Source organism: Tamandua tetradactyla, chromosome 20, assembly GCF_023851605.1.
Source record: "Tamandua tetradactyla isolate mTamTet1 chromosome 20, mTamTet1.pri, whole genome shotgun sequence".
In the NCBI taxonomy this organism is placed as follows: Eukaryota; Metazoa; Chordata; class Mammalia; order Pilosa; family Myrmecophagidae; genus Tamandua; species Tamandua tetradactyla.
Genome location: NC_135346.1, coordinates 18,440,770 through 18,455,256, shown reverse-complemented (window position 1 = coordinate 18,455,256; position 14,487 = coordinate 18,440,770). Strand labels below are relative to the sequence as shown.

General features: G+C 40.3%; 1 protein-coding gene across 1 annotated transcript in view; it reads right to left on the bottom strand.

Moving 5' to 3' along the window:
• The window catches only part of CTNNA1 (catenin alpha 1), a 219,353-nt gene extending 210,098 nt beyond the window's left edge, over window positions 1-9,255 (bottom strand). The window contains exon 1 of the mRNA XM_077138601.1: window positions 9,123-9,255. The gene's annotated coding sequence lies outside the window, so the exon portion shown is untranslated. The remainder of the gene's footprint in view (window positions 1-9,122) is intronic.
• Window positions 9,256-14,487: the final 5,232 nt, after the last annotated feature.

Sequence of the window (14,487 nt, the reverse complement as noted above, 5' to 3'; positions counted from 1 at the left end):
GGATTTTTTTCTTTTCTATTTGTGGCTGTGTTTCTTCAGTTTGACTGCTCTTTGCATACAACTGCAAGGCTTCTCAGGCTCCAACTGCCCCAGGCAAGGGTGGAATTAAGCTTGTCTGAGAGGCAAAGAGGCTGGTCAGGGGAAAGGAAGCAATTCCCTGGAGGCAATGCCTTCTCCAGCTCAGGTGGAATCCCTCCCTCAAGGAACTCAGACCCCAGGGTCTGGAAAACTGAAGCAATTAAAGCCAGACTACAACCTCTCCTCTGTCTCCACCAGTCCCAGGAGGGAGCATCTGCTGAAGTTAAAGGTACCATTTCACTTTATGTTGGTGGGACCGGCAGGCAGACAAGCGCCATATATTGAGCAGGACAGGAAAACCACAGAGTCTAGAGGCTTCAGAGGAAAGCCTTTCCACTTGTTGGATCTCTTCCTCAGGGAAAATTATTGCAGATGACTCTTCCCTCCAGTGAGGAGGCCAGTCTGGTCGGAGAAAACCTGACTGGAGTCTATAATACCTAAGTAAACCCTCCTAAGGGAGAAAAAAAGGCACCATACAAGCAGGGCAAGAAAAAAGTAAACAAGAACTGAAAAATTCTTATCTGTTAAATAAAACCTAAACTAGAGGTCCTGAGTAAACTGAACTGCATGTCAAAGGACAGCTAGACCACAAAGTCATCCAGCAAGAAAATCTTACGTAAAAAAGTGAAAAGCAATCTCCAGAATAAACTAATTAAGGTAACTAAATGCCTAAACACCAGCAAAAAATAATCAATCATACCAGGAAAACTGAAGATACGGCCCAGTCAAAGGAACAAAGCAACAATTCAAATGAGATACAGGAGTTGAAACAACTAATTCAGTATGTTAGAACAGACATGGAAAATATCATAAAAAATAAAATCAATGAATTGAGGGAGGATATAAAGAAGGCAAGGAATGAACAAAAAGAAACTGAAAGTCTGAAAAAGCAAATCACAGAATTCATGGGAATGAAATGCACAGTAGAAGAGATGAAAAAAACAATGGAAACCTACAATGTTAGATTTCAAGAGGCAGAAGATAGGATTAGTTAACCGGAGGATAGGACATCTGAAATCTGACAAGCAAAAGAAAATACAGGGAAAAGAATGGAAAAATATGGGCAGGGACTCATGGAATTCAATGACAACATGAGGTGCACAAATACATGTGTTCGGGGTGTCCCAGAAGGAGAAGAGAAGGGAAAAGGAGGAGAAAAATTAATGGAAGAGATTATCGCTGAAAATTTCCCAACTCTTATGAAGGACTTAAAATTACAGATCCAAGAAATGCACCGTACCCCAAATAGAATAGATCTAAATAGACGTACTCCAAGACACTAATCAGAATGTCAGAGGTCAAAGAGAAAGAGAGAATTTTGAAATCAGCAAGAGAGAAGCAATACACCACATACAAGGGAAGCCCAATAAGACCATGCATATATTTCTCAGCAGAAACCATGGAGGCGAGAAGACAGTGGGATGATATATTTAACATGCTAAAAGACAAAAACTGCCAACCAATAATTCTATATGCAGTAAAATTGTCCTTCAAAAACGAGGGGAAAATTAAAACATTTTCAGACAAAAAAATCACTGAGAGAATTTGTGACCAAAAGATCGGCTCTGCAAGAAATACTAAAGGGAGGACTAGAGACAGATAGGAAAAAACAGCAGAGAGAGGTGTGGAGAAGAGTGTAGAAATGAAGACTATCAGTTAAGGCAAAAAGAAGAAAAATTAGATATGACATATAAAATCCAAAAGGCAAAATGGTAGAAGAAAATACTGCTCTTACAGTAACAACACTAAATGTTAAATGATTAAACTCCCCAATCAAAAGACACAGACTAGCAGAATGGATCAAAAAACAGGACCCATCTACATGCTGTTTACAGGAGACGCATTTTAGACTGAAGGATTAACACAGGTTCAAAGTGAAAGGTTGGGAAAAGATATTTCATGCGAACAACAATCAGGAAAGAACAGGAGTTCTTAAATCCAACAAATTAGACTTCAAATGTAAAGCAAAAGAGACAAAGAAGGACACTACGTCTTAATAAAAGGAACAATTCAACAAGAAGACGTAACAATCACAAATATTTAGGCACCAAGCCAGAGTGCTCCAAAATACATGAGGCAAACACTGAAATAACTGAAAAGAAAAATAGACACATGTACCATAAGAGTTGGAGACATCAATTCCCCACTCTCATCAATGGACAGAACATCTAGATAGAGAATCAATAAAGAAACAGAGAATGTGAATACAATAAACAAACTAGATTTAACAGACATTTATAGAACATTATACCCCACAACAGCAGGACATACCTTTTTCTCAAGTGCTCCCGGATCATTCTCAAGGATAGACCATATACTGGGTCACAAAGCAAGTCTCAATACATTTAAAAAGACTGAAATCATACAAAACACTTTCTCAGAGCATAAAGGAACGAAGCTGGAAATCAATAATAGGCAGAGGGCCAGAAAGTTCACAAATATATGAAGGCTCAACAACACACTCTTAAACAACCAGTGGGTCAAGGAAGAAATTATAAGAGAAATCAGTAAATATCTCGAGGCAAATGGAAATGAGAACACAACCTATCAAAACTTATGCGATGCAGCAAAGGCCATGCTAAGATGGAAATTTACTGCCCTAAATGCCTATGTCAAAAAAGAAGAAAGCAAAAATCAAGGAATTAACTGTTCACTTGGAAGAACTAGAGAAAGAACAGCAAACTAACCCCAAAGCAAGCAAAAGGAAAGAAATGATGAAGATTAGAGCAGAAATAAATGAAACTGAGAACATGAAAACAATCGAGAAAATTAACAAAACCAGATGCTGGTTCTATGAGAAAATCAGTAAGACTGATGGACCCTTTGCAAGGTTGACAAAAAGAAGAGAGAAGATGCAAAGAAATAAAATAAAAAATGGAAGGGGAGACATAACCAGTAACCTCAGATAAATAAAGGAGGTAATAAGAGGATACTATGAACAACTTAAATGCTAATAAACTAGACAATGTAGATGAAACGGACAATTTCCTAGAAAGGCATGAACGACCAACATTGACTCAAGAAAAAACAGACAACCTCAACAAATCAATCACAAGTAAAGAAATAGAAATAGTCATTAAGAAGCTCCCAAAAAAGATAAGTCCAGGATCAGATGGCTTTATATGTGAATTCTACTAAAAATTCAAGAAAGAATTAAAACCAATCTTGCGCAAACGCTTCAAAAAAAACGGAAGAGGATAGAAGGCTACCTAACATTCTATGAGGCCAACATCACCCTTATACCAAAGCCAGACAAAGATACTACAAGAAAAAAAATTACAGACCAATCTCTCTAATGAATATAGATGCAAAAGTCCTCAACAAAATTCTTGCAAAGTGAATCCAGCAGCATATCAAAAGAATTATATACCATGGTCAAGTAGGATTTATGCCAGGTATGCAAGGATGGTTCAACATAAGAAAATCAATTAATGTAATACACCAACCATATCAACAAATCAAAGCAGAAAAACCACATGATCATCTCGATTGATGCAAAAAAGGCATCTGACAAAATTCAACATCCTTTCTTGCTGAAAACACTTCAAACGATAGGAAAAAAAGGGAACTTCTTCAACATGATTAACGGAATATATGAAAACCCACAGCTAACATCATCCTCAATGGAGAAAAACTAAAAACTTTCCCCCTAAGATCAGGGACAAGGATGTCCACTATCACCACTGTTATTCAACACTGTGTCGGACATTCTAGCCAGAGCAATTAGACAAGAAAAAGAAATATAATGCATCAAAATTGGGAAGGAAGAAGTAAAACTCTCACTATTTGCAGACGATATGATACTATATGATGAAAACCCTGAAAAATCCACAGCAAAACTACTGGAGCTAATAAATGAGTACAGCAAAGTGGTACGTTACAAGACCAACACTTAAAAATCTGTAGTGTTTCTATACACTAGTAATAAGCAATCTGAGGGGGAAATCAAGAAAAAAATTCTATTTACAATTGCAACCAAAAAAATAAAATATTTAGGAATAAATTTAACTAAGGATACAAAAGATCTACACAAAGAAAATTACAAGAAACTGCTAAAAGAAATCACAGAAGACCTAAATAAATGGAAAGGCATATCATGTTCATGGATTTGAAAACTAAATGTAGTTAAGATGTCAATTCTACATCTTATATAGATTCAATGCAATACCTATTAAAATCCCAACAACTTACTTTGCAGAAATAGAAAAACCAATAACCAAATTCATCTAGAAGGGTAGGGTACCCTAAATAGCTAAAAACATCCTGAGAAAGAAAAATGAATTTGGAGGTCTCACGCTACCTGACTTTAAGGCATAGTACAAAGCTACAGTAGTCAAGCAGCATGGTACTGGGATAAAGATATATATACCGATCAATGGAATTGAATAGAGTGTTCAAACATAGACCCTCTCATCTATGGACAACTCATCTTTGATAAGGCAGTCAAGCCAACTCACTTGGAACAGAGGAGTCTCTTCAATAAATGGTGCCTTGAGAACTAGATATCCACATGCAAAAGAATGAAAGAAAACCCATATCTCACACCCTATACAAAAATTAACTCAAAATGGATCAAAGACCAAAACATTAGAGCTAAGACAATAAAACTTTTATAAGGAAATGTAGGGAAATATCTTACGGATTTTGTGATAGGTGGCAGTTTCCTAGATCTTACACCCAAAGCACAAGCATTGAAGAACGAAATAGATAAATGGGAACTCCTCAAAATTAAACACTTTTGTGCATCAAAAGAACATTGTCAAGAAAGTAAAAAGACAGCCTACACAGTGGGAGACAATATTTGGAAACAACATATCAGATAAGGGTCTAGTATTCTGAATCCTTAAAGGGATCGTTCAACTCAACAATAAAAAGACAACCCAATTACAAAATGGGAAAAAGACATGAACAGACACTTCTCAGAAGAGAAACAGAAATGGATAAAAGGCGCATGAAAAGATGCTCAACTTCCCTGGCTATTAGGGAAATGCAAATCACATCTCACACCCACCAGAATGGCCATTATCAATAAAACAGAAAACGACAAGTGCTGAAGAGGATGTGGAGAAAGAAGCACACTTATCCACTGCTGGTGGGAATGGAAATGATACAACCTTGCAGAAGGCAGTTTGGCAGTTCCTCAGGAAGCTAAGTACAGAATTGCTATATGATCCGGCAATACCATTGCTAGGTATCTATTCAGAGGACATGAGGGCAAAGACACAGGCATTAGCACACAAGTGTTTATAACAGCATTATTTACAATTGTCAAGAGATGGAAACAGCCCAAATGTCCATCAACAGAAGAGAGGCTAAACAAGCTGTGGTATATACATTCGATGGAATATTACGCAGCTGGAAGACAGAATAAAGTCATAAAGTATATAACAACATGGATGGACCTTGAGAACATTATGCTGAGTGAGATTAGCCAGAAACAAAAGGACAAATACTGTATGTCCCACTGATATGAACTAACATTAATGAATGAACTTGGAGAATTTCAGTTAAGAACAGAGGCCATCAAGAGATAGAAATAGGGAAGATTTTGGGTAATGAGAGCTGAAGGGATACAGACTGTGCAACAGAACTGACTAAAAATTCAGAAATGGATAGCACAGTACTACCTAATTGTAGCCCAATAATGTTAGTACAGTCAATGAAGCTGAATGTGAGAATGATAGAGGGAGGTGGGCTGGTGGCACAAATGAAGCCAGAAAGAAAGATAGACGATAAAGACTGAGATGGTATAACCTAGGAATGTCTAGAGCACATAATGACAGTGACTAAATGTACAAATTAAAAAATGTTTTTACATGAGGAAGAACAAAAGAATGTCCATATTGCAGGGTGTCGAAAATAGGTGGCCATTCATATTTTAAAACGTCAACTTATGTGTGAGACTAAAGAAAAAAATGTTTATATGGTACAAAATTTATTGACTACAGCATTTCCTAATATAACTTATATGGACAGTTTAATTGAACACCATAAGTACTGGAACCTTGAATAGGGCATGAGATTTTGTAGGTTTGTCCAAAAGGATGCCCTGATAAATCAAAAAGAGTGATCTTAACAGTAAATAAAAAAGTATTTGCAAAGTCCCCTTGGGGGAATGGTGAGAAAGGGGGAAAATTCAATCTCCCCATTTGGAGAATTCCTGACATTCTAGCAAGCAGTGAGGACAATCAAATCAATAGGCCAAGCCCTCAATCTTGGGGGTTATTCATATGAAACTTATCCCCATGAAGGATAGACCAAGCCTACTTAAAATCAGGCCAAAGAGTCATCTACCCCTAGAAAACCTCTTTTGTGCTCAGATGTGGTCTCTCTCTCTCTCAGCCAACATGACAAGCAAGCTCACCGCCTTCTCCCTCTCTACATGGGACATAAATCCCAGGGGTGTAAAGCTCCCTGCCAATGTGGGACAGAAATCCTAGAATACACTGGGACTTAGCATCAAGGATTGAGAAAATCTTCTCCACCTAAACGGAGGAGAGAAAAATGAGATAAAACAAAGTGTCAGTGACTGAGAAACGTCAAACAGAATCGAGAGGTTACTCTGGAGGTTATTCTTATGCCTTTTATAGATATCCCCTTTTTAGTTTAAGGTGCATTACAGAGACTAGAGGGAAGTGCCTGAAAATGTAGAGCTGTGTCCCAGCAGCCATGCTTCTTGAAGATGAACGTATCATGATATAGCTTTCACAAAGTGACTATGTGACTGTGAAAACTTTGTATTTGACGCTCCTTTTATCTACGATATTGACAGATGAGTAAAAAATATGGATTAAATATAAATAAATAATAGGGAGAACAAACGTTAAGATAAATTGAGTAGATTGAAATACTAGTGAACAACGAAAGGGAGTGGTAAGAGGTTTAGAAAAAAATAGGGGGACAAAGGTTAAAATCTGTTGAACAGATGGAAAAACTAGTGGTCAATGAAAGGGAAGGATACAGGGTTTGGTATGGTGAGTTTTTCTTTTTATTTCTTTTTCTGGAGTGATGCAAATGTTCTAAAAAATGATCATGGTTATGAACATACTACTATATGAGATGATACTGTGAGCCACTGATTATACACCATACATGCAACGTTTGTATTTTAAGAATGTTCATGTTTGTATGTTGTTTTGGTTTGATAATACAAAATAAATTAAAAAAAAAAAACCAAGATGCACAGGATAAAACCTTGGGTACAAGTGGATTAAAAAAAGAAAAGACTGAAAAGTAGTAACCAAAAGTATAAGGAAAACCAGGAGATCTGTCTCACAATACTCCCAAACTCCTGTGTTCTTTCATGCTTCTCACTCCCTCTCTTCAGCTGACAAAACCCTTCTCAAGTTTCAAAGGCCAGTCAAATATTTCATCCCTTCCTGGAAGCCTTTCCTGACTTCTCCAAATAAAACCAATTACCCTTCCCCATGTCCTCACAAGCTTCCTTTATTGCAAATATTATATAATATTTTATCTATACACAGTAGTTTCTCAATATTATTGCTAAGGCAGTTATCACAGTCTGCCTTATATTACACCGTGAACCCTTAGGAACAGAGAACATGGCCTATTCAACCCTAAGCCCTTTAAGAGGGGGGAAAATTATTTAACTTAATAAAAGTCAAGAAGGGTAAATAACTGGGCAGAGGCTAAGGATAGCTCCTCGGTTCATTCCTCTTGTAAAACAAAATAACGTACTTGAATTAATTTAATTTACAAGTTCACATTTTCTTAAAGTAACACACACCTGTATATCGTTTTGTTGTTTTTTTTTATTTTGTTTTGTTTTTTGCATGGGCAGGCACCGGGAATCGAACCCTGGTCTCCAGCATGGCAGGCGAGAACTCTGCTGAGCCACCGTGGCCTGCCCTGCAAATCGTTTTAAAAATCACTGTAAAACACAAAACAACCTCTCATCAAAACGTCTATCCTGTCACAATACAATGATGTAATCACTTCCTTCAACAAAAATATGAAACGTCCTTAGATTAACCGGGGACTTAAAAACACAACCTTTTCGAAATTATTGTAAATTCTACACAAAACAAATGCAGAAATGTTACAAAGCCGCAGGAGGACACAAGAGGATGTCAATCCTGGATTTGGACCAACTGACGCCTGCATTACTGGGAAGCCTTTAGTGCCAAGCCAAAATTAGGCATTCCGTCAAAATTTTTTCCAGCAAGTGCTTCTCCCCACCTCTTCACCCCCTACCCCACCACCACACACACACACACACACACACACACACACACGATCCTTTAAAAGTCTACAAGAATCTAATGCCACTTTTGAAAACTTGGACGAATCTGAATTAGGTGTGTCCAACTGACCAGCACAAATCTTGAGTAATTTCACAATAAACGGTACACGCCAAAAGTCCACACGGGTGTGGTGCACCTTATCAACAAGACTGTGTCAGGGAAAGGGAGAATTAAACTTTTATATCCGTTCGGGGCGGGAAATGAGGGTGCGCGGTCTCAGCAAAAGTTCTCAGTTCAACAGTCGGGGGAGTTTTAGCGGCCGGTGACGGAGAGGTGGGGCCAGAGAAAGCACAGAACCAAAGGATAAACACCACTGGAAAACTCAACTCCCGGGTCACACTCGCACAGGGAACAGCGCGCCGGCATTCTTTACCAGGCCGGCGGCCCCGGGGGCCGCGCGCGGGCGTGGCGCGCACACCGAGTCCACTCCAGCAAACTTTAGAAACCGGGAGAAACTTTTCCGGCAGGATACGCTGAGCTGCGCGAGGCCTGCGACTTCCTCTCCTCCGGCCGCGGCGGCCCCTCAACTTCCCGAGGCCGGGAAGCGCGGGCCCCGCCCGGCCAGGCCGCGGTACGGGGGCCACGCAGGGAAAGCGGCTGCGGGCCAGAGGCCGGAGACTGGCCTCGCGCCCCACCCGGAGCCCAATCCTGGGCAGGGCGGCGGAGGATACCGCACCCCACCCGCCAGCGGGGCCCCGCTAGGGGCGGCCCGGCCCGAGGACCCCCAGAGCCCCTGCAAGGGGCCCGTGCCGGCGCGAAGGGAGGCGCCAAGAGAGTTACCTGGGGCGAGCAGAGCGAGCGCAGGAGGATCCCGAAGCCCGAAGCCGACGGCCACCGCTTTGTCTCTCTCCCGTCCGGCTCCGAAGAGGAAATGGGCCGTCAGGCGCCCCCGCCCCCCGCCCCGTGGCCCGGGCCCCGCCCGCCCTTCCCGGCGCCTCCCTCCGACGCGCTCTTCCCGGAGCCTCCCGCCGCCACCGCCCCCAGGCCCGCGCTTCCTGGCCCTGCCCGACTCCCGCTTTGTAGGGATCCGGACTGCGAAGACAGCCTGGCGAGGCCAGGCCGGGACCTCTTCCTCTCGGTCCCCACCCCAGAGTTACTTTCTCCCAGGCCCCTAGTGGGCGCTCAGGCTGAGTGACCCTGAGAGGAAGGAGGAGCAGCGACTCCTGGAAGGCCCCCGCGGGGGATGGGGGGAGGAGGTGAGTCACCGCACTGCGCACAGGTGAGGCTCAGGCCCCGCCCCGGCCGCGGCCCGACGACCGGGCGCGGCGCCTCCGGGTCCTGGGAGCGCTCTCCTGCGTCACAAGTGTCCCAGAAAAGTGCTCAGAGTCCACCCTCTGGTTTTACCAAAAGAGAAACTGTGGCTAAGTAAAGGTCCCGCAGTGTAAGGCAGAGTGTAATAGAAACCGACATAAACTTAAGAAACCTAGATTCTATCCCTATCCCTCTGACCATTTAGAAGATTTTATTCCCACCCTATGTTCCTTATCTTCACGGTGAATACTCCTAAAAAGAAAATACTACAAAGCAAACAACAACAAAAATGACTACAGCTTGCTAATTAACCTGAGATAGGAAACCCTGATAATGTTTCTCCTCCTGGGATGATGAATAAGGTTGATTTCAGCATTGGCCTTTGAATCCGAAAGTAACGATATCCATTGCTGACTCTGCACTGAGCAAGCTGTGTACGAGAGACCTACCCTCAACATGCTCACCATCTATTATTAACATCTCCCTCTTCCTCCAAGGAATGAAAACTTCGGAAGGATGGAAGCCGTGTCCTCTAGCACAATGCCTGTCTAGTGAACATGTCTGGGTAAACTGCCCAATGTAACTCAAAGTATGATGGGTTTGTGCTAGTTAAGAGATGCTGACAAAGGACAATAGAATCATGAGGGAAGGAAAGAAAGATATTTAAGCAAAAGGCATATCTTGATAAGGCCCTTCTGGTCCTGCTACACCGCAGGCTGTTTCTGGCTTCAGGGTCTTTCTCCAGTAGTCCCCTCTGCTGGGAGTGGCCATGCCTTCCCCCACTTCACCTGGTTACCTCAGAACATGGTAATCAATCAATAAATATTTGTTTCACCTATCAAGAGAAAAAGCAAAAGGATTATGTTCCATAATTTTGTATATCCCTCACTTCACTCAGGACCAGCTACTTTATTTGTGGGGTCCCTTGCACAAATTAAGAATTTCAAGAGGGTGACAGTAGAGCATTAAACCAAGCATCAGGTCTTTCTAAGCATGGGGCCTTTCTAACTGCAGGGCCCTGACTTCCCTTGCTGTATTTTACCTACCTGCATTTATACATCTGGGTCCCACAACAAACTGAGACATTCTTCAAGGGCAGAGACTAGTCAAATGGTAGATAACTGTTTCTTGAATGAATGAGTGACTGTCATTGATCTTGAAGAATGGATAAGATTTCGAAAGAGAGAAATGAAGTCTTCCAGGTGGAGAGTTCATCATAAATAAAACTAGAATTGAAGATCAAAGTGCAGGGTTTGTTTGGGAAGAAGGGTCCAAATGAGAGACTTGCAGTGTGTCCCTTAAGCTAAGGGAAGTCAGTTCCCTATCTCCAAAAAAATCTGAAAAAGCTTCCTGGAGGAAACGAGCCTTCACCATGTCCTGGGCATTTGCTACATGCTGAGGAAGCATCAGCGAATAAAAAATTGACTTGATCTCTGTTCTCACACAACTTAAAATGTGGTGGAGGAGGCAGGTGTTAAAACAAGTAAACTACTAAAAAAATGGAGGGGGGTGGGAGAGAGTGTGAAGCCAGGGGCTGGAGATATAAATAGATTTGGGGGAAAATTAGCCTAGTTTGGGGGACAGTGACCTGACCAAGTACCCTTTATACTATACTCCAGGCAGGCTTTAGCACTCACCTCCCCATCGTAACTGCTTTTATCCAGGTCCCAATGACCTCCACATTGCCAAATCCAGTAATCAATCTTAGTCCTCAACTGACTTGTACCATTAGTGGCATTTGTTCATTCTCCTCCTTGAAATGCTTTCTTCACTCCCCCTCCAAGGCACCAAGTGCTTCTGATTTTCCTCCCAGGCTGCAGCTTTAGTCTCCTTTTTTTTTTTTCTTTTTTTTTTTTTAATTAAAGAAAAAAAAGAAATTAACACAACATTTAGAAATCATTCCATTCTACATATGCAATCAGTAATTCTTAATATCATCACATAGATGCATGATCATCATTTCTTAGTACATTTGCATCGATTTAGGAAAAGAACTAGCAAAACAACAGAAAAAGATATAGAATGTTAATATAGAGAAAAAAGATAAAAATAATAATAATAGTAAAAAAAAAAAGAAAAAAGACAAACAAACAAACAGACAGACAAAAAAAAAACCTATAGCTCAGATGCAGCTTCATTCAGTGTTTTAACATGATTGCTTTACAATTAGGTATTATTGTGCTGTCCATTTTTGAGTTTTTGTACCTAGTCCTGTTGCACAGTCTGTATCCCTTCAGCTCCAATTACCCATTATCTTACCCTGTTTCTAACTCCTGCTGGTTTCTGTTACCAATGACATATTCCAAGTTTATTCTCGAATGTCGGTTCACATCAGTGGGACCATACAGTATTTGTCCTTTAGTTTTTGGCTAGACTCACTCAGCATAATGTTCTCTAGGTCCATCCATGTTATTACATGCTTCATAAATTTATTCTGTCTTAAAGCTGCATAATATTCCATCGTATGTATATACCACAGTTTGTTTAGCCACTCGTCTGTTGATGGACATTTTGGCTGTTTCCATCTTTTTGCAATTGTAAATAACGCTGCTATAAACATTGGTGTGCAAATGTCCGTTTGTATCTTTGCCCTTAAGTCCTTTGAGTAGATACCTAGCAATGGTATTGCTGGGTCGTATGGCAATTCTATATTCAGCTTTTTGAGGAACCGCCAAACTGCCTTCCACAGTGGTTGCACCATTTGACATTCCCACCAACAGTGGATAAGTGTGCCTCTTTCTCCACATCCTCTCCAGCACTTGTCCTTTTCTGTTTTGTTGATAATGGCCATTCTGGTGGGTGTGAGATGATATCTCATTGTGGTTTTGATTTGCATTTCTCTAATGGCCAGGGACATTGAGCATCTCTTCATGTGCCTTTTGGTCATTTGTATTTCCTCTTCTGAGAGGTGTCTGTTCAAGTCTTTTTCCCATTTTGTAATTGGGTTGGCGGTCTTTTTGTTGTTGAGTTGGACAATCTCTTTATAAATTCTGGATACTAGATCTTTATCTGATATGTCATTTCCAAATATTGTCTCCCATTGTGAAGGCTGTCTTTCTACTTTCTTGATGAAGTTCTTTGATGCACAAAAGTGTTTAATTTTGAGGAGCTCCCATTTATTTATTTCTTTCTTCAGTGCTCTTGCTTTAGGTTTAAGGTCCATAAAACCACCTCCAATTGTAAGTTTCATAAGATATCTCCCTACATTTTCCTCTAACTGTTTTATGGTCTTAGACCTAATGTTTAGATCTTTGATCCATTTTGAGTTAACATTTGTATAGGGTGTGAGATACGGGTCTTCTTTCATTCTTTTGCATATGGATATCCAGTTCTCTAGGCACCATTTATTGAAGAGACTGTTCTGTCCCAGGTGAGTTGGCTTGACTGCCTTATCAAAGATCAAATGTCCATAGATGAGAGGGTCTATATCTAAGCACTCTATTCAATTCCATTGGTCGATATATCTATCTTTATGCCAATGCCATGCTGTTTTGACCACTGTGGCTTCATAATATGCCTTAAAGTCAGGCAGCGCAAGACCTCCAGCTTCGTGTTTTTTCCTCAAGATGTTTTTAGCAATTCGGGGCACCCTGCCCTTCCAGAATAATTTGCTTATTGGTTTTTCTATTTCTGAAAAATAAGTTGTTGGGATTTTGATTGGTATTGCATTGAATCTGTAAATCAATTTAGGTAGGATTGACATCTTAACTATATTTAGTCTTCCAATCCATGAACACGGTATGCCCTTCCATCTATTTAGGTCTTCTGTGATTTCTTTTAACAGTTTTTTGTAGTTTTCTTTGTATAGGTTTTTTGTCTCTTTAGTTAAATTTATTCCTAGGTATTTTATTCTTTTAGTTGCAATTGTAAATGGGATTCGTTTCTTGATTTCCCCCTCAGCTTGTTCATTACTAGTGTATAGAAATGCTACAGATTTTTGAATGTTGATCTTGTAACCTGCTACTTTGCTGTACTCATTTATTAGCTGTAGTAGTTTTGTTGTGGATTTTTCCGGGTTTTCGACGTATAGTATCATATTGTCTGCAAACAGTGATAGTTTTACTTCTTCCTTTCCAATTTTGATGCCTTGTATTTCTTTTTCTTGTCTAATTGCTCTGGCTAGAACCTCCAACACAATGTTGAATAATAGTGGTGATAATGGACATCCTTGTCTTGTTCCTGATCTTAGGGGGAAAGTTTTCAATTTTTCCCCATTGAGGATGATATTAGTTGTGGGTTTTTCATATATTCCCTCTATCATTTTAAGGAAGTTCTCTTGTATTCCTATCCTTTGAAGTGTTTTCAACAGGAAAGGATGTTGAATCTTGTCAAATGCCTTCTCTGCATCAATTGAGATGATCATGTGATTTTTCTTCTTTGATTTGTTGATACGGTGTATTACATTAATTGATTTTCTTATGTTGAACCATCCTTGCATAGCTGGGATGAATCCTACTTGGTCATGATGTATAATTCTTTTAATGTGTTGTTGGATATGATTTGCTAGAATTTTATTGAGGATTTTTGCATCTATATTCATTAGAGAGACTGGTCTGTAGTTTTCTTTTTTTGCAATATCTTTACCTGGTTTTGGTATGAGGGTGATGTTGGCTTCATAGAATGAATTAGGTAGTTTTCCCTCCACTTCGATTTATTTGAAGAGTTTGAGGAGAGTTGGTACTAATTCTTTCTGGAATGTTTGATAGAATTCACATGTGAAGCCGTCTGGTCCTGGACTTTTCTTTTTAGGAAGCTTTTGAATGACTGATTCAATTTCTTTACTTGTGATTGGTTTGTTGAGGTCATCTATTTCTTCTTGAGTCAAAGTTGGTTGTTCATGCTTTAGTCTGCTTTGATGATTCTTTCCAGTTCCTCCCAAATGCTACATGTCAAA